The following is a 24268-nucleotide window of genomic DNA, read 5'->3' as shown; positions in this document are numbered from 1 at the left end:
CAAGGTCACAGAACAGAACATCCTGATATCAACTCAAATAGGGAAATCACAAAAACAAATTAAGATTAATTAAAAAAAAAATGCTCAAAACAGGGAATCATTGAAGTCAATATGTAAAAGATCACAATAATCAAAAAGAGGGACTAAATACAGGTGGTATAGAACTGCCATATGGAGAGGGACACAAGGCGATATAGGACAATACAAGTTAGGTTTTTACTTAGAAAAATAGGGGTAAATAATAAGGTAACCACAAAGAGGTATAACAACTCCATAACTCAAGACAAAAGCCAAGAAAAACGTAACGACTCAACAAACACAAAGTCAAATACTATGAAAATGAGGATCTCACAATTTACAAAGAAAAACGTCTCAGCACAAAAAGTAAGTGGAAAAATGAATTGTCAACACCACACATAAAAAGGCATCAAAATGACAACACTAAACACTTATTTATCTATAATTACGCTGAATGTAAATGGACTAAATGCACCAATAAAGAGACAGAGTCTCAGACTGGATAAAGAAACACGATCCGTCTATATGCTGCCTACAAGAGACACACCTTAGGCTTAGAGACACAAACAAACTAAAACTCAAAGGATGGAAAAAAAATATATCAAGCAAACAATAAGCAGAAAAGAAGAGGAGTAGCAATATTAATTTCTGACAAAATAGACTTTAGACTTAAATCCACCACAAAGGATAAAGAAGGACACTACATAATGATAAAAGGGACAATTGATCAGGAAGACATAACCATATTAAATATTTATGCACCCAATGACAGGGCTGCAAGATACATAAATCAAATTTTAACAGAACTGAAAAGTGAGATAGACACCTCCACAATTATAGTAGGAGACTTCAACACACCACTTTTGGAGAAGGGCAGGACATCCAGTAAGAAGCTCAATAGAGACACGGAAGACCTAATTACAACAATCAACCACCTTGACCTCATTGACTTACACAGAACTCTCCACCCAACTGCTGCAAAGTATACTTTTTTTTCTAGTGCACATGGAACATTCTCTAGAATAGACCACATATTAGGTCATAAAACAAACCTTTGCAGAATCCAAAACATCGAAATATTACAAAGCATCTTCTCAGACCACAAGGCAATAAAAATAGAAATCAATAACAGAACAACTAGGGAAAAGAAATCAAATACTTGGAAACTGAACAATACCCTCCTGAAAAAAGACTGGGTTATAGAAGACATCAAGGAGGGAATAAGGAAATTCATAGAATGCAACGAGAATGAAAATACTTCCTATCAAAACCTCTGGGACACAGCAAAAGCAGTGCTCAGAAAAAAAAAAAATTTTTTTTTTTTGGCCAATTTATATCGATAAATGCACTCATACAAAAAGAAGAAAGAGCCAAAATCAGAGAACTGTCCCTACAACTTGAACAAATAGAAAGTGAGCAACAAAAGAACCCATCAGGCACCAGAAGAAACAAATAATAAAAATTAGAGCTGAACTGAATGAATTAGAGAACAGAAAAACAATTGAAAGAATTAACAAAGCTAAAAGCTGGTTTTTTGAAAAAATTAACAAAATTGATAAACCATTGGCGAGACTGACTAAAGAAATACAGGAAAGGAAACAAATAACCCCAATAAGAAACGATAAGGGCCACATCACAACAGACCCAACTGAAATTAAAAGAATCATATCGGATTATTATGAAAAATTGTACTCTAACAAATTTGCAAACCTAGAAGAAATGGATGAATTCCTAGAAAAACACTACCTACCTAAACTAACACAATCAGAAGTAGAACAACTAAATAGACCCATAACAAAAAAAGAGATTGAAACGGTAATCAAAAAACTCCCAACAAAAAAAAAGCCTGGGCCCGGATGGCTATACTGCAGAGTTCTACCAAACTTTCAGAGAAGAGGTAACACCACTACTACTAAAGGTATTTCAAAGCATAGAAAATGACGGAATACTACCGAACTCATTCTATGAAGCCACCATCTCCCTGATATCAAAACCAGGTAAAGACATCACAAAAAAAGAAAATTACAGACCTATATCCCTCATGAACATAGATGCAAAAATCCTCAACAAAATTCTAGCCAATAGGTTTCAACAACATATCAAAAAAATAATTCACCACAACCAAGTGGGATTTATACCAGGTATGCAAGGCTGGTTTAATATTAGAAAAACCATTAATCTAATCCACCATATAAATAAAACAGAAGCCAAAAACCACATGATCATATCAATTGATGCAGAAAAGGCATTTGACAAAGTCCAACACCCATTTACGATAAAAACTCTCAGCAAAATAGGAATTGAAGGAAAATTCCTCAACATAATAAAGGGCATGTATTTTTATTTATGCAAAGCCAACAGCCAACATCACTCTAAATGGAGAGAGCCTGAAAGCATTTCCCTTGAGAACCAGGCAAGGATGCCCTTTATCACCGCTCTTATTCAACATTGTGCTAGAAGTCCTTGCCAGAGCAACTACGCTAGACAAAGAAATAAAGGGCATCCGGATTGGCAAAGAGGAAGTAAAATTATCTCTACTTGCAGATGACATGATCTTATACACAGAAAACCCCAAGGAATCCTCCAGAAAACTACTGAAACTAATAGAAGAGTTTCGCAGAGTCTCAGGTTATAAGATAAACATACAAAAATCACTTGGATTCCCCTACATCAACAAAAAGAACATTGAAGAGGAAATCACCAAATCAATACCATTCACAGTAGCCCCCAAGAAGATAAAATACTTAGGAATAAATCTTACCAAGGATGTAAAAGACCTATACAAAGAAAACTACAAAGCTCTACTACAAGAAATTCAAAAGGACGTACTTAAGTGGAAAAACATACCCTGCTCATGGATAGGAAGACTTAACATAGTAAAAATGTCTATTCTACCAAAAGCCATCTATACATTTAACGCACTTCCGATCCAAATTCCAATGTCATTTTTTAAGGTGATAGAGAAACAAATCACCAACTTCATATGGAAGGGAAAGAAGCCCCGGATAAGCAAAGCATTACTGAAAAAGAAGAAGAAAGTGGGAGGCCTCACTCTACCTGATTTCAGAACTTATTATACAGCCACAGTAGTCAAAACAGCCTGGTACTAGTACAATAACAGACACATAGACCAATGGAACAGAATTGAGAACCCAGATATAAATCCATCCACATATGCAGCTGATATTTTACAAAGGCCCAGTGTCCGTTAATTGGGGAAAAGATAGCCTTTTTAACAAATGGTGCTGGCATAACTGGATATCCATTTGCAAAAAAATGAAATAGGATCCATACCTCACACCATGCACAAAAACTAACTCCAAGTGGATCAAAGACCTAAACATAAAGACTAAAACGATAAAGATCATGGAAGAAAAAATAGGGACAACCTTAGGAGCCCTAATACAAGGCATAAACAGAATACAAAACACTACCAAAAATGATGAAGAGAAACCAGATAACTGGGAGCTCCTAAAAATCAAACACCTATGCTCATCTAAAGACTTCACCAAAAGAGTAAAAAGACCACCTACAGACTGGGAAAGAATTTTCAGCTATGACATCTCCGACCAGCACCTGATCTCTAAAATCTATATGATTCTGTCAAAACTCAACCACAAAAAGACAAACAACCCAATCAAGAAGTGGGCGAAGGATATGAACACACACTTCACTAAAGAAGATATTCAGGCAGCTAACAGATACATGAGAAAATGCTCTCGATCATTAGCCATTAGAGAAATGCAAATTAAAACTACAATGAGATTCCATCTCACACCAACAAGGCTGGCATTAATCCAAAAAATACAAAAGAATAAGTGTTGGAGAGGCTGCAGAGTGATTGGAACTCTCATACACTGCTGGTGGGAATGTAAAATGGTACAACCACTTTGGAAATCTATCTGACGTTATCTTAAACAGTTAGAAATAGAACTACCATACAACCCAGAAATCCCACTCCTTGGAATATACCCTAGAGAAATAAGAGCCTTTATACAAACAGATATATGCACACCCATGTTTATCGCAGCACTGTTTACAATAGCAAAAAGCTGGAAGCAACCAAGGTGTCCATCAACGGATGAATGGTTAAATAAATTGTGGTATATTCACACAATGGAATACTATGCATTGATAAAGAACAGTGACGAATCTGTGAAACATTTCATAACATGGAGGAACCTGGAAGGCATTATGCTGAGCGAAATTAGTCAGAGGCAAAAGGACAAATATTGTATAAGACCACTATTATAAGATCTTGAGAAATAGAAAAAAAAGGAGAAGAACACATACTTTTGTGGTTACGAGGGGGGGAGGGAGGATGGGAGAGGGTTTTTTACTGATTAATTAGTAGATAAGAATTGCTTTAGGTGAAGGGAAGGACAACACTCAATACATGGAAGGTCAGCTTAATTGGACTGGACCAAAAGCAAAGAAGTTTCCAGGATAAAATGAATGCTTCAAAGGTGAGCGGAGCAAGGGCGGGGGTTTGGGGACCATGGTTTAAGGGGACTTCCAAGTCAATTGGCAAAATAATTCTATTAAGAAAACATGCATCCCACTTTGAAATGTGGTGTCTGGGGTCTTAAATGCTAACAAGCGGCCATCTAAGATGCATCAATTGGTCTCAACCCACCTGGAGCAAAGGAGAATGAAGAACACCAAGGTCACACGATAACTAAGAGTCCAAGAGACAGAAAGGGCCACATGAACCAGAGACCTACATCATCCTGAGACCAGAAGAACTAGTTGGTGCCCGGCCACAATCGATGACTACCCTGACAGGGAGCACAGCAGAGGACCCCTGAGGGGGCAGGAGATCAGTGGGATGCAGACCCCAAATTCTCATAAAAAGACCATACTTAATGGTCTGACTGAGACTAGAGGAATCCCAGCGGTCATGGTCCCCAAACCTTCTGTTGGCACAGGACAGGAACCATTCCCGAAGACAACTCATCAGACATGAAAGGGACTGGACAGTGGGTGGGAGAGAGATGCTGATGAAGAGTGAGCTAATTATATCAGGTGGACACTTGAGGCTATGTTGGCATCTCCTGTCTGGATGGGGGATGGGAGGATAGAGAGAGAGGGAAGCAGGCAAAATTGTCACGAAAGGAGAGACTGGAAGGGCTGACTCATTAGGGGGAGAGCAAGTGGGAGTACGGAGTAAGGTGTATATAAACTTATATGTGACAGTCTGACTTGATTTGTTCACTTGAAGCTCAATAAAAGTTAATAAAAAAAAAGATCTAATGGAAAAAAAAAATGAGTCATGCATGACTTGTTGGGCTGAGTATTAACCCTTTGCTGTAGAGTCGATTCTGACTCATAGTGACCATATAGGACAGAGTAGAACTGCCCCACAGAGTTTCCAAGGAGTGCCTGGTGGATTCAAACTGCCAACCTTTTGGTTAGCAGCTGTAGCACTTAACCACTATGCCACCGGGGTTTCCAACAGAGCATTAGGCCCTGACTTCTCAACAACTGGGCAATGGCTTGCTCCTCTCAATACCCTGGAGTACCCTGGCCACAGTCAGGATTTCACAGCCAATTACAAAAGTGGGCCTGGAAGAAAGTAGGAAGAAGAAGGCCTGGAGCCCATGCAAGCTTCAGAGGCTGCTCCGGCTGAATGAAAATGGATTCTTCTGTGTAGTCAAAGTGACGTCTTTGCTTTTTAACATTTTAAAGAAGTCTTTTGCAGGAAATTTCCTTAATGCAATGCGTCATTTGATTTCTTGACTACTGCTTTCGTGGGCATTGATTGTGGATACAAGTAAAAAGAAATCCTTGACACATTCTATCTTGTCTCCTTTTATCATGATGTTGCTTATTGGTCCAGTTGTGAGGATTTGTGTTTTTCTTTATGTTGAGGTGTAATCCATACTCAAGGCTGTAGTCTTTGATTTTCATCAGTAAGTGCTTCAAGTCCCCTTCACTTTCAGCAAGCAAGGTTGTGTCATCTGTATATCGCAGGTTGTTAATGAGTCTTTCTCCAATCCTAGTAAAATGTAATGAGAAAAATTGACTGCCTTACATCAGTTCTTACACAGAAAACTTTAATACCATCAGTCAAATAGTCTTTATGTTCAATCACCTCTGCAAATGATTACTTGGCATCTGTCATCATCATGCTGATCCTCCCTCTTTTCAGCATCACCTGCCAGAATTTCATCTAGCTCATCATCACAATTGGCTCGTATCCTTCTCCAGCACCAGATCCTAATGAATGCATACCATCTAACTCGGATTTATCATCTCTGCCTAAATAGAGACATTCATTTCACTTCAAAAATGGCCTCCAAGTGAAGAGATAGGTAGAGGCTGCGCACACTGAGAAAACCTGAAAAGCATTTTTTTTGTTGTTAGAAAACTGTTTTTCTTTATTATTGAGACATTTAATAATTCCAAAAGAAAACTGAGCAGATAAATTTTAATTTATTAAATTTGGTTTTAATGTCAAAAGCTTAATAATGACAGCAATAGCAGAATAGTTTATAAGGTTAAATCAAAGCATGAGAAATAAAAGCTATCATTAATGTATTAATGTTGATTTTGTGTGTTGTGTTAATCTGCGCAATCAAACTCTAAGCAAATCCAGGCAAATCTAAAAAAAAAAAAAACTGTCCTCACTAATTTTATCATGATTAACCCATCTCTACTGTCTCTGTGGCCTTTTCACCTATATGTAAACTCAATGTCTGTAAAGAATCAGCCTTGTTCCACTGGAAAAGAGTTAGTGACCTTACATTGATATCCACTGTCACATTTGAATGTTGTTTTAAATGTCAGTATTTTTTATAATAATTTTCTTGCTACTATTTTGCTTTAAAATATTCTCCATGTGATTTTTTTTTTGTTTTTTGAAGATACATAACCTGGCTTTGTTTAAGAGTTATGTGGTACAATTTCAGAGCTAAAACATATTCCTTTTGTATGTACGGTACAAACTTCTTGTAATTGAACGGGAAAATAAATCTCAATTTTATTTTAATTCTAAAATAATTTGAAAGAAAAAAAGAACTAAGCGGGAGTGGACACTGAAATAACACACAACCACTGGTATTCTGGAATCAGCTCCCAGAAAGCCAGAAAGCCTGCTTGTTAAGGGGTTCAACAGCCCAAGCAGCGGGCTGAGGAGTAACATGGCGAAAGTGAGCCATCAGCCCCAGGGCCCAGGACCACTAGTGGCTTTTCTGCCTCAAACTTACTATTTTTAAAATTTTCAAATACAGAAAAATTGAAAGAATAAGATAATGAACACAGAATGAATATCTGTATATGCTTCATGTAGTTTCATCAGTCAGTATTTTTAAAATTTTTATTTTATTGTGATAGGATACATATAGCAAAGCATCTGCCATTTCCGCCATTTTTATGTGTCCACTTCAGTGGCATCTGTTTCTTCACTGTGCTGTACAACCGTCAACACGATCCATTTCTAAATTTTCCCATCATCCTTAGCAGAAACAAGTACTTCCCCATTTCCCAGTCTCGCCGACCCTGGAAACCACTAATACACTTTAGTCTATGTATCTGCTGTTTTAGACATTTCATATAAGTGGGATCACACAATACTTGTCCTCTTGGGTCTGGCTTATCTCACTCAGCATATTTTCATGGTTTGTCCATGTCATAGCACGTATGAGAACTTCGTGTCTATTTATGACTGAGTGGTATTCCATGGGATGTATATACATTTCATTTATCCACTCTGGGCTATTGATAGGCACTTGGGGTGTTCCCACCTTTGGGCCGTTGTGAATAAAGCTGCTGTGAACATTGGTGCCCAAGTGTCTGCCGGCGTCCCTGCTTTCAAGCCTTTTGGGCATATACCTAGGAGTGGAATTGCTGGGTCATATAGTAATTCCGTTTAACTTTTTGAGGAACTGCCAAATTGTTTTACAATTATTAACAGTTTGCTATTTTCTATCTCCGCCTCCACGTATACATACGTGCACACTTCTTGCCGAAATGTTTGAAAATAACATGTCACTCCTCAGTTGTTTCAGTAAGCATTTTCCTACCTATCCGCAATACCATTGTCACAGAAGAAAACTGTTGATGATTCTGTATCATCTAGTATATGATCAATATTCAAATTTCCCCAATTACTCCAGAAATGGTTTTTGGGAAATTTTTTTTAGATCCAGGATAAACTCAAGGTACACGCAGTACTTCTGGTTGTTGTGTCCTTAGTCTCTTAAAACCACCTCCGCTTTTTCAGCTCCTGACACTGACATCCAGGCCAGTGACGTTTAGAATGTCCCGTACTCTGGCTTTGCCTGGTTGTTTCCTCATTTCAATCATTTTTTTTTTTCCCTTGAAAAGAGAGGTTCACCCATGGCTCATGCATGGACTGGCAACCTCTCCAACTAAATGCTGCAGTTTTTCCTCCAATAGTGAGTCCTCTCCTACTGGCCCTACCCAGCAGCAACCTGGAGGTACAGGAAGACCTGTGTGGGCGTTGTTCATAGGAAGGCCATGAGCTGTGTGCCCCTTGTCACATTGAGCCCAGATTCCTCTTGGGTGTGTTATAAACAGAGAAGCCACGCTTGAGGCCCCCTGCTCTGAGTACACCCACTCTCCATGTGATTTTTGATTGAAATGATCTTGGTTGTTACCATCTAAAATTAAGTCTTACATTAGGGGATGGCTCTTCTTAGGCAAATAATGGAATTAAGGAATGTTCCGTGAGGAAGCAACCATATCACTTACAGATTTTTCTGCCAGAGGAAATTTATTCTGGATGTTCTACACTTTTTTTTTTATTAGAAAGCACAGTTCCAAGTTAGCATCTGCCTTTCCTTCTGTGAAATATTAGAAAAACCCTGTACTCTAGATACCTTCATTAAAAAAAACCCACTCCCACTCATTATGAACTACATATTCCATTTTATACTTCAATGATTAAAAAAAGATAATATAAATTCCACACTAAGTGGATATTATTTCTAGCCTGCACACTGACACATTTCATTTTAGACTGAGAGGCATCCAATATAATAATGAGCTTAATTATTGTGTCTGCATGGAGTTCAAAGGTGGTAGATGATGTTAGAAAGGTACCAAAGTCTCCCTTTGAACTTGTCTGACCTTGCAAATGTTATAAAATTAGTAAGATTTACTCTGACACTCCTAGTCTTCCATCTTTGCATTCTTTGTCATTGTAGCACATCCTCCCTTCCCAGTGATTTGTTTCTTTGAGTCCATTGATATTAAAAAAAAAAAAAAAAGGGGTCTTTTAATTTCACCTCCTTTAATTAAAACTATAGGAAACTTCAAGAAACGGATTATGTTTAAATTTAAAGATAGCATGCTCTTAGTGGTATGTTTGTGAATTTTACTGTGTTGTTTATGAGTTGTGTTGTTGTAATTGTGTTGTGTAATGTAATGAATGATGTGTTCTTGAATGAATGTTGAAGATGTAACATTGTTTTTAGGGCACCTTACCCTGGTGGTATAGTGGTTAAGTGCTATGGCTGCTAACCAAAGGGTTAGCAGTTCAAATCTGCCAGGCGCTCCTTGGAAACTCTATGGGGCAGTTCTACTCTGTCTTGTAGGGTCGCTATGAGTTGGAATCGACTCGAAGGCACTGGGATATTGTTAGAAATCACAAGGTAAAGGCTATCCACCCTAGTGGGAAGTTGTTGTTAATCTCATGTAAAGTCTGACGTCACTGTTTATGTCAACCACTCAGAGAAAAGATGAGTCTTTAGTTCACTGCAAGAACTGGTTTTAGGTTGGGGGGGGGTCTTTTTCTGTTTTTTGGCCTTGATTTAAAAGGTATGGATCTTGACTCTAGAGAGATAAGAGCCCAGAAGCCAGAAGCAGAGGATAATGCTCACATAAAAAGCCTGCAATTCTTGAGAATAAACTACTGCTTTTTACACAAATAACGCATGCCTTTTTTTTTTCTGCATTTGTTTCTTGGTCCCCTCGAGAGGTATTTTTGTAACAGTTCTATGCTAATTTTATTTTTTTATAACAACATGCAGAAGAGGAATGGCATAGCAGTGCTTGTGAGGGTGACTTGTGTGAGGAGGGCATGGCCAGGAAATAAACGCAGAAGGGGTGTGTTAGTTGCATAAAGATGCAGTATGCTAACAACTCAGATAATCCACACTGTTCTGTTCTGGGTTTATTCCCCTCTATGTGTTATGCAAGGAACCCTGGTGGCTCAATGGTTAAGCTCTCAGCTGCTAACCCAAAGGCCAGAGGTTTGAACTCACCTGTGGCTCTGAGGGAGAAAAGGCCTGGTACTCCAATAAAGATTACAGCTTAGGAAACCCTAGGCGGCAGTTCTACTCTGTTACATAGGACTACCGTGAGTCAGAATCAATTTGGTGGCACAAAACGACATGTGTTACATGGAGTCCCCGGTGGTACAACTGAATTCAGCAGCTAACTGAAAGGTTAGCAGTTCAAATCGACCCAGACTTGCTCGGTAGTGATCTATTTCTGAAAAATCAGCCATTGAAAACCCTATGGAGCACAGTTCCACTCTGAAACAGATCGGGTTGCCATGAGTCGGAATCGACTCGATGTCTACTGCTTCTGGTTTTTCTGATTCTGTTAGGTGTTTTTGAATAACCTAGCCTTGGCTTAGCTCTGCTATGACAAATTAAAAATATGTGTGTACTTCATAATTCTAAAGAAAATCGTACCTCGTGTCTTAAAGCCAATACGGTGATGAAAGCAGTAACGTACTAGTGGATCCCAGAGGAGAGTACATTTTAGGAAATTAGGAAAGGAAATATTAGTGAATATTTTGAAAGATACAGATTTAATCTCTGTTAACAAAATAATTTCAAGCCTTACTGATAGTCATTAGTGGATATATTAAGAATGGGTTGACTTTCCAAACACCACTGCAATCCCAGGGCATGGGCTTTTATGATGATTATGGCTGCTGTAGCTACTGCTGCCACTACCACTGATGCTACTGTTTTGAACATTAATAGTGCAATTTTTGACTTTATTAATATTACAACTGCTATGAATACTATGGCCTTGAAAATGTACAACACATCATGATTTACTAGGTGCTTTCAAATACATTGATCTATCAGCATCAATTCTATAATTTAGCAATAGGTACAAAGGAAGGTCTGGAGGATCCAGATTCCAAAGTTCCTCTGACTCTTCCAGGGTAGCCTCATTGATAAGGTAAGTATGTACCTCAGTATGGGGCAGAGTAACTGGACTTTGTACTTCAGTATAGCTCACGATCGTCTCACTCCCTGAGGTTCAGGATTTCTGTCAACTGTCAGAAGAAGCATCTCTTTATAAAACTGTGTAACTGTTTAGCTATCCCTTCCATGTTTTAAGATGAGGTTGTACTGCAGCTTGTATATCTCATAGCACTTGGTGAAGACCACATTGATGTCATTTAAAATGTTGACATTTTTCTACTCAGCTTCCAAAAGTCTGTCCTTGAAAGAAATAATATGAAAATACACCAGATAGTAATTTAGGAAATTGTTTAAAATATGACATGAATTGCCATCTTCTCACCTGGCATGAATAAATCCTCAATGTCCCCTGCCCAGACAAATTCCATATTTCCAGATGCCAGTTTTGGTATTAGTTAAAATTATTTTTCTTGTAAGCAACCACAATCCAACCTGAATTAGCTTAAGTAAAAGACAGGGTTGAGATTCAGGTCATCAATGTTGGTAGGAGCAAATGGATCCAGGCATGTAGTACAGCCAGTAGGATTTATCTTGGAGATTGATGTTTGTTTTTCTATACATGTTGGCTTCATTCTTTCCTACAGTGAGCTGACAAGTTCTGTGCACACACTAGGGAGATGACCATCATCAGCAGTGACACTATTTGATGGGAAAATGGCCTGGCTCAGGTCCACTTTGGGCATATGTCTGCCCTGGGATAAATCCTAAAGGTTAGGACATTTGGTATGAATAATCTAGCTTGGGTTACAGATCCATGATTCTTCCCAAAGGGGAAATTCAACTTTGAGTGGAAGCTTTCATTAAAAATCCCATATTTGGAAACAGAGTAGAACAGTTTCATAATAGAAGGGGGTGTGATGGTTCTTCCCAGAGAGCAGAAGGAAGACTAGGCAAAAAAAGCAAATGCAAAAGGCAAGAAAATATTTTGATATAACCATTTTAATATGTATGGTTGCCATTCAAACACTCCTTACCCAAGGGCAATTTAATGATTTTATCTTAATTCTTTAAAGTGAAGTATGGCTGGGACACACTGAGAAACAATGCTATTTTTTAATACTTTTTGAATTTCAATATTTTTTGAGCATTAGTTTCAATTTGCAGATATTGCTAGTGTTAGCAAAACAGAAACAATAGTGGAAAATAAAGAGGGATGGGATAAAGATTGGCCTCACATCCTTTCCTTTTGCCTTTCACCTGTATAATGTAGCTTTATCTTTTTTTTTTAGATTTCACCTTGAGGTAAGATATCTTTTGAGCAAAACACCTTTCTTCTATATACTTACCAAAATTCAATTTTTTATGCTCATCTAGTGAGTGAGGACACTCCCTTTCCCCCCAAATCTTTTATAAATAACTTTCAGTGTGCATATGTATACATTTCTCTTTTACATACATAAATACAATTTGAATTATCAAGTCACAGAATAAGTGTATTCTCAGGTTTTAGTAAACGTTGACAAAATGTTTTCCAAAGTAGTTGCAATAACTTAAATATCACACCCTACCCACAGCAGTGTATTACCTGAAATCCTAGCCAAACTTTATGTATCACTTTTTAAACATTTTAGGTAATCTGGTTTTTGTGTAGTGGTATCACATTGTGGTTTTAACTTGTGTTCTTTTAATGAGTAATATTGTCGAGCATCTTATTGCCCATACCCATTTTGTGAAGAGCTTGCTCAAGTCTAGAGCATTCTTCAATTGGTTTTCATTCTTGTACTAACTGATTTATAGGACTTTGTGGATGAAATTTTTTTTGGTTATTTGTATAATAACCAAACAATTTATTGACCAGGTAATGAAACATTCAAGACAAAAGGGAGTTCCATTTGTATCTATACTTGTATGAGGGCACTCTAAAACCAAGGTGCTTGACATTATTGAAAATGGCTGAACTAGGTCTGAATTAAAGTTCCTCTAACTTTATGGGCCACCACATCTACTGATGTAGAATGAGCCTTGTCTGCAGAACCAATTAAAATCTAAATAGATTGATCCAAGTGTCACGGATTGGGTGGTGTCCCAAAAATATTTGTCAACTTAAATAGGTCATGGTTCCCAGTATTGTATGATTGTCTTCCATTTCATTGTCTGGTGTGATTTCCCTATATGTTGTAAATCCTATCACTATGATGTTAATGAGATGGATTAGTAGCAGTTATATTGATGAGATCTACTAGATTAGATTGTTTCTTAGGCCAATCTTTTTTGGGATACAAAAGAGAGAAGCAAGCAGAGAGAGATGGGAACCTCATACCACCAAGAAAGCAGTGCTAGGAGCAGAGTGTGTCCTTCAGACCTGGGGTCCCTGTGCTGAGAAGCTCCTCGACCAGGGGTAGATTGATGACAAGCATTATCCTCCAGACTGACAGAGGGAGAAAGCCTTCCCCTGAAGCTGACACCCTGAATTTGGACTTGTAGGCTACTCGACTGTGAGAGAATAAATTTCTCTTTGTTACAACCATCCACTTGTGGTATTTCTGTTACAGCAGCACTAGGTGACTAAGACACCAAGTCTTTGCCAAAAATTCCCCAGCATCCTTGCAAATGAAAAGACAAAGAAGGACTTACTCCAATAATACAAGATTGTCCTTCTAAAGGTCTCATTGTTCCTTGCACCAGCCCTTGCAACACCCCTGTTTTCCCTGTTAAGAAACCAAATAATAGAGGCTAGAGATTTGTTCCAGATTTGCAGGCAATCAATTGCATTGTGACTTCTATATTCCCTGTAGTTCCTGATCACCATTTATTACTTTCCAATGTCCCTTCAAACTCAATTCAGTTTACTGTTGTGGATATTTGTAGTGCCTTTTTCAGCATTCACGTGCATCTTGAAAGTCAGTATTTGTTTGCCTTTACCTGGGAAAACCAACAGTTTACTTGGACTGTAATGCCCAGAGTTAACTGAATCTCCCACGTGTTTCTCAAAATCTGCATGCAGATTTACAGCCATTACAGTTTGCCAGTAAGTCCACACTGTTGTAATATGTTGATGATTTATTAGGCTTCTCTGCACCCCAGCAGGCTTGCCTTGAAGGTAGTGTAATCTTGTCAAAATAGTTAGCTGCCAGTGGACATAAAATTTCTAAAGAAAAACTGGAATTGACCCAGCCTCCTGTCAAGTATTTAGGCCATTTAATTTCTGCAGAAGGCATTTTCTTTTGATCCTAAATGAAGTTATTTTTACCTTCCTTGTAGCTGAAACTATGAGTTGGAATCAACTCAGCTGCAATGGGATTGGTTTTTTTTTTTTTTAATAACTTTTATTAAGCTTCAAGTGAACGTTTACAAATCCAGTCTGTCACATATAAGTTTACATACATCTCACTCCCTACTCCCACTTACTCTCCCCCTCTTGAGTCAGCCCTTTCAGTCTCTCCTTTCTTGACAATTTTGCCAGCTTCCCTCTCTCTCTATCCTCCCATCCCCCCTCCAGACAAGAGTTGCCAACACAATCTCAAGTGTCCACCTGATATAATTAGCTCTCTCTTCATCAGCATCTCTCTCCCACCCGCTGACCAGTCCCTTTCATGTCTGATGAGTTGTCTTCGGGGATGGTTCCTGTCCTGTGCCAACAGAAGGTCTGGGGACCATGGCCGCCGGGATTCCTCTAGTCTCAGTCAGACCATTAAGTTTGGTCTTTTTATGAGAATCTGGGGTCTGTATCCCACTGATCTCCTGCTCCCTCAGAGGTCCTCTGCTGTGCTCCCTGTCAGGGCAGTCATCGATTGTGGCCGGGCACCAACTAGTTCTTCTGGTCTCAGGATGATGTAGGTCTCTGGTTCATGTGGCCCTTTCTGTCTCTTGGGCTCTTAGTTGTCGTGTGGCCTTGGTGTTCTTCATTTTCCTTTGCTCCAGGTGGGTTGAGACCAATTGCTGCATCTTAGATGGCCGCTTGTTAGCATTTAAGACCCCAGATACCACATTTCAAAGTGGGATGCAGAATGATTTCATAATAGAATTATTTTGCCAATTGACTTAGAAGTCCCCGCAAACCATGTTCCCCAGACCCCCGCGCTTGCTCCGCTGACCTTTGAAGCATTCATTTTATCCCGGAAACTTCTTTGCTTTTGGTCCAGTCCAATTGAGCTGACCTTCCATGTATTGAGTGTTGTCTTTCCCTTCACCTAAAGCAGTTCTTATCTACTGATTAATCAATAAAAAACCCTCTCCCACCCTCCCTCCCTCCCCCCCTAGTAACCACAAAAGTATGTGTTCTTCTCAGGTTTACTATTTCTCAAGATCTTATAATAGTGGTCTTATACAATATTTGTCCTTTTGCCTCTGACTCATTTCGCTCAGCATAATGCCTTCCAGGTTCCTCCATGTTATGAAATGTTTCACAGATTCGTCACTGTTCTTTATCGATGTGTAGTATTCCATTGTGTGAATATACCACAATTCATTTACCCATTCATCCGTTGATGGACACCTTGGTTGCTTCCAACTTTTTGCTATTGTAAACAGAGCTGCAATAAACATGGGTATGCATGTATCTGTTTGTATGAAGGCTCTTGTATCTCTAGGGTATATTCCTAGGAGTGGGATTTCTGGGTTGTATGGTTTTTTTTTATGGTAGTTCTATTTCTAACTGTTTAAGATAACGTCAGATAGATTTCCAAAGTGGTTGGACCATTTTACATTCCCACCAGCTTTGTATCAGAGTTCCAATCTCTCCGCAGCCTCTCCAACATTTATTATTTTGTGTTTTTTGGATTAATGCCAGCCTTGTTGGTGTGAGATGGAATTTCATTGTAGTTTTAATTTGCATTTCTCTAATGGCTAATGATCGGGAGCATTTTCTCATGTATCTGTTGGCTGCCTGAATATCTTCTTTAGTGAAATGTGTGTTCATATCCTTTGCCCACTTCTTGATTGGGTTGTTTGTCTTTTTGTGGTTGAATTTTGACAGAATCATGTAGATTTTAGAGATCAGGCGCTGGTCTGAGATGTCATAGCTGAAAATTCTTTCCCAGTCTGTAGGTGGTCTTTTTACTCTTTTGGAGAAGTCTTTAGATGAGCATAGGTGTTTGATTTTTAGGAGCTCCCAGTTATTGGGTTTCTCTTCATCATTTTTGGTAATGTTTTGTATTCTGTTTATACCTTGTATTAGGGCTCCTAGGGTTGTCCCAATTTTTTCTTCCATGATCTTTATCGTTTTAGTCTTTATGTTTAGGTCTTTGATCCACTTGGAGTTAGTTTTTGTGCATGGTGTGAGGTATGGGTCCTGTTTCATTTTTTTGCAAATGGATATCCAGTTATGCCAGCACCATTTGTTAAAAAGGCTATCTTTTCCCCAGTTAATTGACACTGGTCCTTTGTCAAATATCAGCTGCTCATACGTGGATGGATCTATGTCTGGGTTCTCAATTCTGTTCCATTGGTCTATGTGTTTGTTGTTGTACCAATACCAGGCTGTTTTGACTACTGTGGCTGTATAATTGGTTCTGAAGTCAGGTAAGGTGAGGCCTCCCACTTTCTTCTTCTTTTTCAGTAGTGCTTTGCTTATCTGGGGCTTCTTTCCCTTCCATATGAAATTGGTGATTTGTTTCTCTATCCCCTTAAAATATGACACTGGAATTTGGATCAGAAGTGCGTTAAATGTATAGATGGCTTTTGGTAGAATAGACATTTTTACTATGTTAAGTCTTCCTATCCATGAGCAAGGTATGTTTTTCCACTTAAGTATGTCCTTTTGAATTTCTTGTAGTAGAGCTTTGTAGTTTTCTTTGTATAGGTCTTTTACATCCTTGGTAAGATTTATTCCTAAGTATCTTATCTTCTTGGGGGCTACTGTGAATGGTATTGATTTGGTTATTTCCTCTTCGGTGTTCTTTTTGTTGATGTAGAGGAATCCAAGTGATTTTTGTATGTCTATTTTATAACCTGAGACTCTGCCAAACTCTTTTATTAGTTTCAGTAGTTTTCTGGAGGATTCCTTAGGGTTTTCTCTGTATATAATCATGTCATCTGCAAATAGTGATAACTTTACTTCTTCCTTGCCAATCCGGATACCTTTTATTTCTTTGTCTAGCCTAATTGCCCTGGCTAAGACTTCCAACACTATGTTGAATAAGAGCGGTGATAAAGGGCATCCTTGTCTGGTTCCCGTTCTCAAGGGAAATGCTTTCAGGTTCTCTCCATTTAGAGTGATATTGGCTGTTGGCTTTGCATAGATGCCCTTTATTATGTTGAAGAATTTTCCTTCAATTCCTATTTTGGTAAGAGTTTTTATCATGAGTGGGTGCTGGACTTTGTCAAATGCCTTTTCTGCATCAATTGATAAGATCATGTGGTTTTTGTCTTTTATTTATGTGAAGGATTACATTAATGGTTTTTCTAATATTAAACCAGCCTTGCATACCTGGTATAAATCCCACTTGATCAGGGTGAATTATTTTTTTGATGTGTTGTTGGATTCTATTGGCTAGAATTTTGTTGAGGATTTTTGCATCTATGTTCATGAGGGATATAGGTCTATAATTTTCTTTTTTTGTAATGTCTTTACCTGGTTTTGGTATCAGGGAGATGGTGGCTTCATAGAATGAGTTGGGTAGTATTCCGTCATTTTCTATGCTTTGGAATACCTTTAGTAGTGGTGGTGTTATCTCTTCTCTGAAAGTTTGGTAGAACTCTGCAGTGAAGCCGTCCGGGCCAGGGCTTTTTTTTGTTGGGAGTTTTTTGATTACCGTTTCAATCTCTTTTTTTGTTATGGCTCTATTAAATTGTTCTACTTCTGAATGTGTTAGTTTAGGTAGGTAGTGTTTTTCCAGGAATTCATCCATTCTTCTAGGTTTTCAAATTTGTTAGAGTACAATTTTTCATAATAATCTGAAATGATTCTTTTAATTTCATTTGGTTCTGTTGTGATGTGGTCCTTCTCATTTCTTATTCGGGTTATTTGTTTCCTTTCCTGTATTTCTTTAGTCAGTCTAGCCAATGGTTTATCAATTTTGTTAATTTTTTCAAAGAACCAGCTTTTGGCTTTGTTAATTCTTTCAATTGTTTTTCTGTTCTCTAATTGATTTAGTTCAGCTCTAATTTTTATTATTTGTTTTCTTCTGGTGCCTGATGGATTCTTTTGCTGCTCAGTTTCTATTTGTTCAAGTTGTAGGGACAGTTCTCTGCTTTTGGCTCTTTCTTCTTTTTGTATGTGTGCATTTATCGATATAAATTGGCCTCTGAGCACTGCTTTTGCTGTGTCCCAGAGGTTTTGATAGGAAGTATTTTCATTCTCATTGCTTTCTGTGAATTTCCTTATTCCCTCCTTGATGTCTTCTATAACCCAGTCTTTTTTCAGGAGGGTATTGTTCATTTTCCAAGTATTTGATTTCTTTTCCCTAGTTTTTCTGTTATTGATCTCTAGTTTTATTGCCTTGTGGTCTGAGAAGATGCTTTGTAATATTTCGATGTTTTGGACTCTGCAAAGGTTTGTTTTATGACCTAATATGTGGTCTATTCTAGAGAATGTTCCATGTGCGCTGGAAAAAAAAGTATATTTTGCAGCAGTTGGGTGGAGAGTTCTGTATAAGTCAATGAGGTCAAGTTGGTTGATTGTTGTAATTAGATCTTCCGTGTCTCTGTTGAGCTTCTTACTGGATGTCCTGTCCTTCTCCGAAAGTGGTGTGTTGAAGTCTCCTACTATAATTGTGGAGGTATCTATCTCTCTTTTCAGTTCTGTTAAAATTTGATTTATGTATCTTGCAGCCCTGTCATTGGGTGCATAAATATTTAATATGGTTATGTCTTCCTGATCAATTGTCCCTTTTATCATTATATAGTGTCCTTCTTTATCCTTTGTGGTGGATTTAAGTCTAAAGTCTATTTTGTCAGAAATTAATATTGCTACTCCTCTTCTTTTTTGCTTATTGTTTGCTTGATATACTTTTTTCCATCCTTTGAGTTTTAGTTTGTTTGTGTCTCTAAGTCTAAGGTGTGTCTCTTGTAGGCAGCATATAGATGGATCATGTTTCTTTATCCAGTCTGTGACTCTCTGTCTCTTTATTGGTGCATTTAGTCCATTTACATTCAGGGTAATTACAGATAAATAAGTTTTTAGTGCTGTCATTTTGATGCCTTTTTATGTGTGTTGTTGACAATTTCATTTTTCCACATACTTTTTTGTGCTGAGGCGTTTTTCTTAGTAAATTGTGAGATCCTCATTTTCATAGTGCTTAACTTTATGTTAGTTGAGTCGTTACGTTTTTCTTGGTTTTTATCTTGAGTTATAGAGTTGTTATACCTTTTTGTGGTTACCTTATTATTTACCCCTATTTTTCTAAGTAAAAACCTAACTTGCATTGTTCTATATCGCCTTGTATCACTCTCCATATGGCAGTTCAATGCCTCCTGTATTTAGTCCCTCTTTTTGATTATTGTGATCTTTTACCTATTGACTTCCATGATTCCCTGTTATGTGTATTTTTTTTTAATTAATCTTAATTTGTTTGTTTTTGTGATTTCCCTATTTGAGTTGATATCAGGACATTCTGTTTTGTGACCTTGTGTTGTGCTGATATCTGATATTATTGGTTCTCTGACCAAACAATTTCCTTTAGTATTTCTTGTAGCTTTGGTTTGGTTTTTGCAAATTCTCTAAACTTGTGTTTGTCTGTAAATATCTTAATTTTGCCTTCATATTTCAGAGAGAGTTTTGCTGGATATATGATCCTTGGCTGGCAGTTTTTCTCCTTCAGTGTTCTGTATATGTCATCCCATTCCCTTCTTGCCTGCATGGTTTCTGCTGAGTAGTCAGAACATATTCTTATTGATTCTCCCTTGAAGGAAACCTTTCTTTTCTCCCTGGCTGCTTTTAAAATTTTCTCTTTATCTTTGGTTTTGGTGAGTTTGATGATAATATGTCTTGGTGTATTTCTTTTTGTATCAATCTTAAATGGCGTTCGATGAGCATCTTGGATAGATATCCTTTCGTCTTTCATGATGTCAGGGAAGTTTTCTGTCAGGAGTTCTTCAACTATTTTCTCTGTGTTTTCTGTCCCCACTCCCTGTTCTGGGACTCCAATCACCCGCAGGTTATCCTTCTTGATAGAGTCCCACATAATTCTTAGGGTTTCTTCATTTTTTTTAATTCTTTTATCCGATTTTTTTTCAGCTATGTTGGTGTTGATTCCCTGGTCTTCCAGATGTCCCAGTCTGCATTCTAATTGCTCGAGTCTGCTCCTCTGACTTCCTATTGCATTGTCTAATTCTGAAATTTTATTGTTAATCTTTTGGATTTCTGCATGCTGTCTCTCTATGGATTCTTGCAACTTATTAATTTTTCCACTATGTTCTTGAATAATCTTTTTGAGTTCTTCAACAGTTTTATCAGTGTGTTCCTTGGCTTTTTCTGCAGTTAGCCTAATTTCATTTGTGATATCATTAAGCATTCTGTAAATTAGTTTTTTATATTCTGTATCTGATAATTCCAAGATTGTATCTTCATTCGGGAAAGATTTTGATTCTTTTGTTTGGGGGGTTGGAGAAGCTGTCATGGTCTGCTTCTTTAAGTGGTTTGATATGGATTGTTGTCTCCGAGCCATCACTGGGAAACTAGTTTTTCCAGAAAATTCGCTAAAAAAAAATGCAGTCAGATCCCTATCAGAGTTCTCCCTCTTGCTCAGGCTATTCAGATGTTAATGAAGCCGCCTGCGTCCAGTCCAAATCCCTGCGGGATGGTTCCCCGGCTCGGACGCTGCTCTTTCTGCTCCAAGACCAGTCACTGCCTCCCGGGGACTTCTCCTACTGGCTGCGTCCCGCGCCGCCCGTGGAACTGGCTGGTCCCCCTCCCGGGGTTAGTTCAGGGGGGTGGAGCAGCTCTCTGTGCTTGTGCCGTACCTGACTGGTACGCTGGCTCCAGGCTCTGGAAACAATCACTGCTTCCCCGTATTAGTTCGTTCTCCGTCTCTAAATCTGTGTTTGTTGTTCAGGGTTCGTAGATTGTTATGTATGTGATCGATTCACTTGTTTTTCCATGTCTTTGTTGTAAGAGGGATCCGAGGTAGCGTCTGCCTAGTCCGCCATCTTGGCTCTGCCGGGATTGGTTTTTTGGTTTTTATACCTGAAACTAAAGAAACAGCTATGAGGATTTCTAGGATTCTGTGGCTATTGCTGAACCCAGATTCCAGTTTTTTCTCTTTTAGCTCAGAATTTATACAAATATGTAAGGGCCACTGAGCCGGAGTCATTCCAAATTACCTCAGATCAGGAAGCCATAGTTATGCTAAAATCAAAAACCAGACCTGTTACTGTTGAGTCAATTCGATACACTTGCCTTAGGTTTCCCCAACTATCATTTAGATTTTTCTCTACTGTACATTAAATACCTGGAAATACTTTAGAAGTACTGATTCAAAACCATGGGGACAACAGAAACCATAGACTATTATAGTCTGCAACTCAACTCAATGGCTTGGGCTATCCTCCCCACCTTGAGCTGTAGCTGTCACTGCCAAATTAGTAGAAACTACTGCTGATGTAGTGCTGGGTAACTTTCTGGATGTTTATGTGCACCACACTGTCTCTGCCTTGCTTAATTCTGTTTTAACTCAGCATGTCTCTGCTAGCAGACTTACTTCTTACAAAGTTCTTCTAGCTGCTTTCAAAGCTAGACTCCATTCTGTGGCCTGCTTGAATCCAGCCACCTTTCTCCCCATTGTTGATGGAAATGCCTGTCCTTGCCATGACTGTTTGGATTTAATTGAAAAAAAATTGCCCCTTAAAAGGACTTAAAAGAGACTTTTTTTAACTAACCCTGATTTAGCTTTATTTGTATATGACTTCTATTTGAAACCTGACCCAAATGATTCTATCAGGCTGGATATGCTGGTACAACTTCTACTGAAATGCCTGAAAGTCATGTGCTCCCTGAGGCCTCTTCAGCCCAACAGACTGAATCAATAGCCCTCATCAGACCTTGAAAATTGTTCCTGGAAACTTTGTCAGCATTTACACAAATTCCAGATATTTTATTTCTGGTATCGTACATGATTTTGGAATGCTAAGGAAGCAGGATTGTCTTGGTTATCTAGTGCTGCCATAACATAAATACCACAAGAGTATGGCTTTAGCAAAGAGAGATTTATTTTCTCACAGTCTAGTAGGTTACAAGTCCAAATTCAGGGTATCTGCTCCAGGGGAAGGCTTTCTCTCTCCGTCAGCCAAGGAGCTTCTCAGGCACAGGGACCCCATATCCAAAGGATGCGCTCTGCTCCTGGTGCTGCTTTCTTGGTGGTAAGAGGTCCCCCACTCTCTGCTTGTTTCCCTTTCCTTTTATCTCTTGAGAGATAAAATGTGGTGCAGGCCACACCACAGGGAAACTCCCTTTACCTTGGATCAGGGAGGTGACTTCAGTAAGGGTGGTGTTACAATCCCACCCTAATCCTTTCAACCACAGACAGAAATTATGATTTATAACAATAGGAAAATCACAAAAAGAAGGACAATCACACATGGCCTAACCAAGTTGACACATATTTTGAGGGGACACAATTCAATCCATTACAAAGATTCTTAACCTCCTCTGGCAATGCTATTTAAAAAGGAATCTTAGTCACTGTACTTTTAGAAGGTCTGCTACTTTCCTTTGATATTGCTACAATAAAGATACAAGCACACCAACCTCCAAACTGAAGAAATTAGGGGAAATAATCATATTGATAAGGCAGCCAAATAAGCTGTCTCTCAGGTTGTCTGCGCCCTGATGAGAACTAAATGTGGAGACTATCCTGATTTATTCATTAATGATCATAGCCTTTCTGAATTAATCTCAGGAAAAACTTTTTAAACATCAACAATTAGCTCAAGCTGATAAAATAGAAAATGGAAAAAATAAGGCTGCTACCAAGACCCTAACACTAAATTATGGACAGGACATGACAAGAAATTAGTCTTACCCAAATTTATGCATGTTCCTATCATGCAAACCCTACATGGAAGTTCTCCTGTAGGACATGATAAAATGACTGAAATCTTGAAAATATTGGTAGGGGAATTTTTTTGAGGTTGCTTTGTATATAACTATCTACTGCCCCATTTGCCCCTGCTACAATTCTGGAAAATCTATCAGTTCTTTCTGGACAATATTCCTTGCTTATGCTTGAATAGCAACTAGATTTTATGCAGCTCCCACCTTTAAATGGCTATAAATATGCATTAATAGTGGTTTGTAGATTTTCACACTGGGTAGAGGCTTTTCCTTGCTGACACACTACAGCAAACTTTGCAGCAAAGAAACTCCTTGAAAATACTACACCAACTTATGGAGTAACAAAAACATTTTGTAGGGATCAAGGAACCCATTTTACTGATTAAATTGTTCAAGAACTGTACCTAATGTTTCTCATTTACCAAAGATTGCATTGTCTCTATCATTCTCAATCTTCTGGTTTTGTAGAGAGGACAAATAGAATAACCAAAGCCCAGCTTGCAAAACTTTAAGTTTACGTTAAAGTCCTTCCTTTAGTCCTTTTGAACCTGAAGTCTATACCATTTGGACCACATAAGCTTACTCCTCATGAAATAAGTACTAGAAGACCTATGGTTCTGCCTTATGTTGTTTACTCTGACCCTAACGTTTCACAAGCTGTTTTACTAAAATATTGCCAGTCCTTAATGCAATACTCTCAGAAACATCTTTCACAAGTTAAAGAAGACTTTGATGATCAGAAAGCAAACACCCTAAACCTGCCTAACTTTCCCCTGGAGAATACACATACTGGAAAGGACATCAACTAAAGGACTCATTAGAACCCCACTGTAAAGGACCCTAATTAATTCTTCTTACTAATCCTTGTGCAGCAAAACTAGAAGCAATTAAATTGTGAATTCACCTGTCAGGACTAAAGATAACTGAAATATCTGCTTGGACTTACCAGCCATTTGGAGACTTAAAATTAAAACTAAAATGCTATAGTGGCCAGAAGTAGGGGACCTCAGAAGTAGATGGCTATTCCTAAAATCACAGAACAAGACTTCTTGAACCCTGCTGAAATTTTTAGACTTTGCTTCTTAGTGGTGGCTGTTCTTATGCTGTTAGCTGTGCTTCAAACTTATGG

At 38.3% G+C, this 24268-nt stretch overlaps 1 non-coding gene across 1 annotated transcript; it reads right to left on the bottom strand.

Annotated features, from left to right (window-relative positions):
• Window positions 1-8471: 8471 nt before the first annotated feature.
• On the bottom strand, window positions 8472-8598 carry LOC126059120 (small nucleolar RNA SNORA11). The gene has a single exon (XR_007513379.1). It is a non-coding gene; the product is annotated as a small nucleolar RNA SNORA11 (small nucleolar RNA).
• Between the last annotated feature and the right edge of the window lie 15670 nt (window positions 8599-24268).

This window comes from Elephas maximus, chromosome 15, assembly GCF_024166365.1.
Source record: "Elephas maximus indicus isolate mEleMax1 chromosome 15, mEleMax1 primary haplotype, whole genome shotgun sequence".
Taxonomy (NCBI): Eukaryota; Metazoa; Chordata; class Mammalia; order Proboscidea; family Elephantidae; genus Elephas; species Elephas maximus.
The sequence above is the reverse complement of the archived record's forward strand: the minus strand, read 5'-3'. Positions and strand labels throughout refer to the sequence as shown.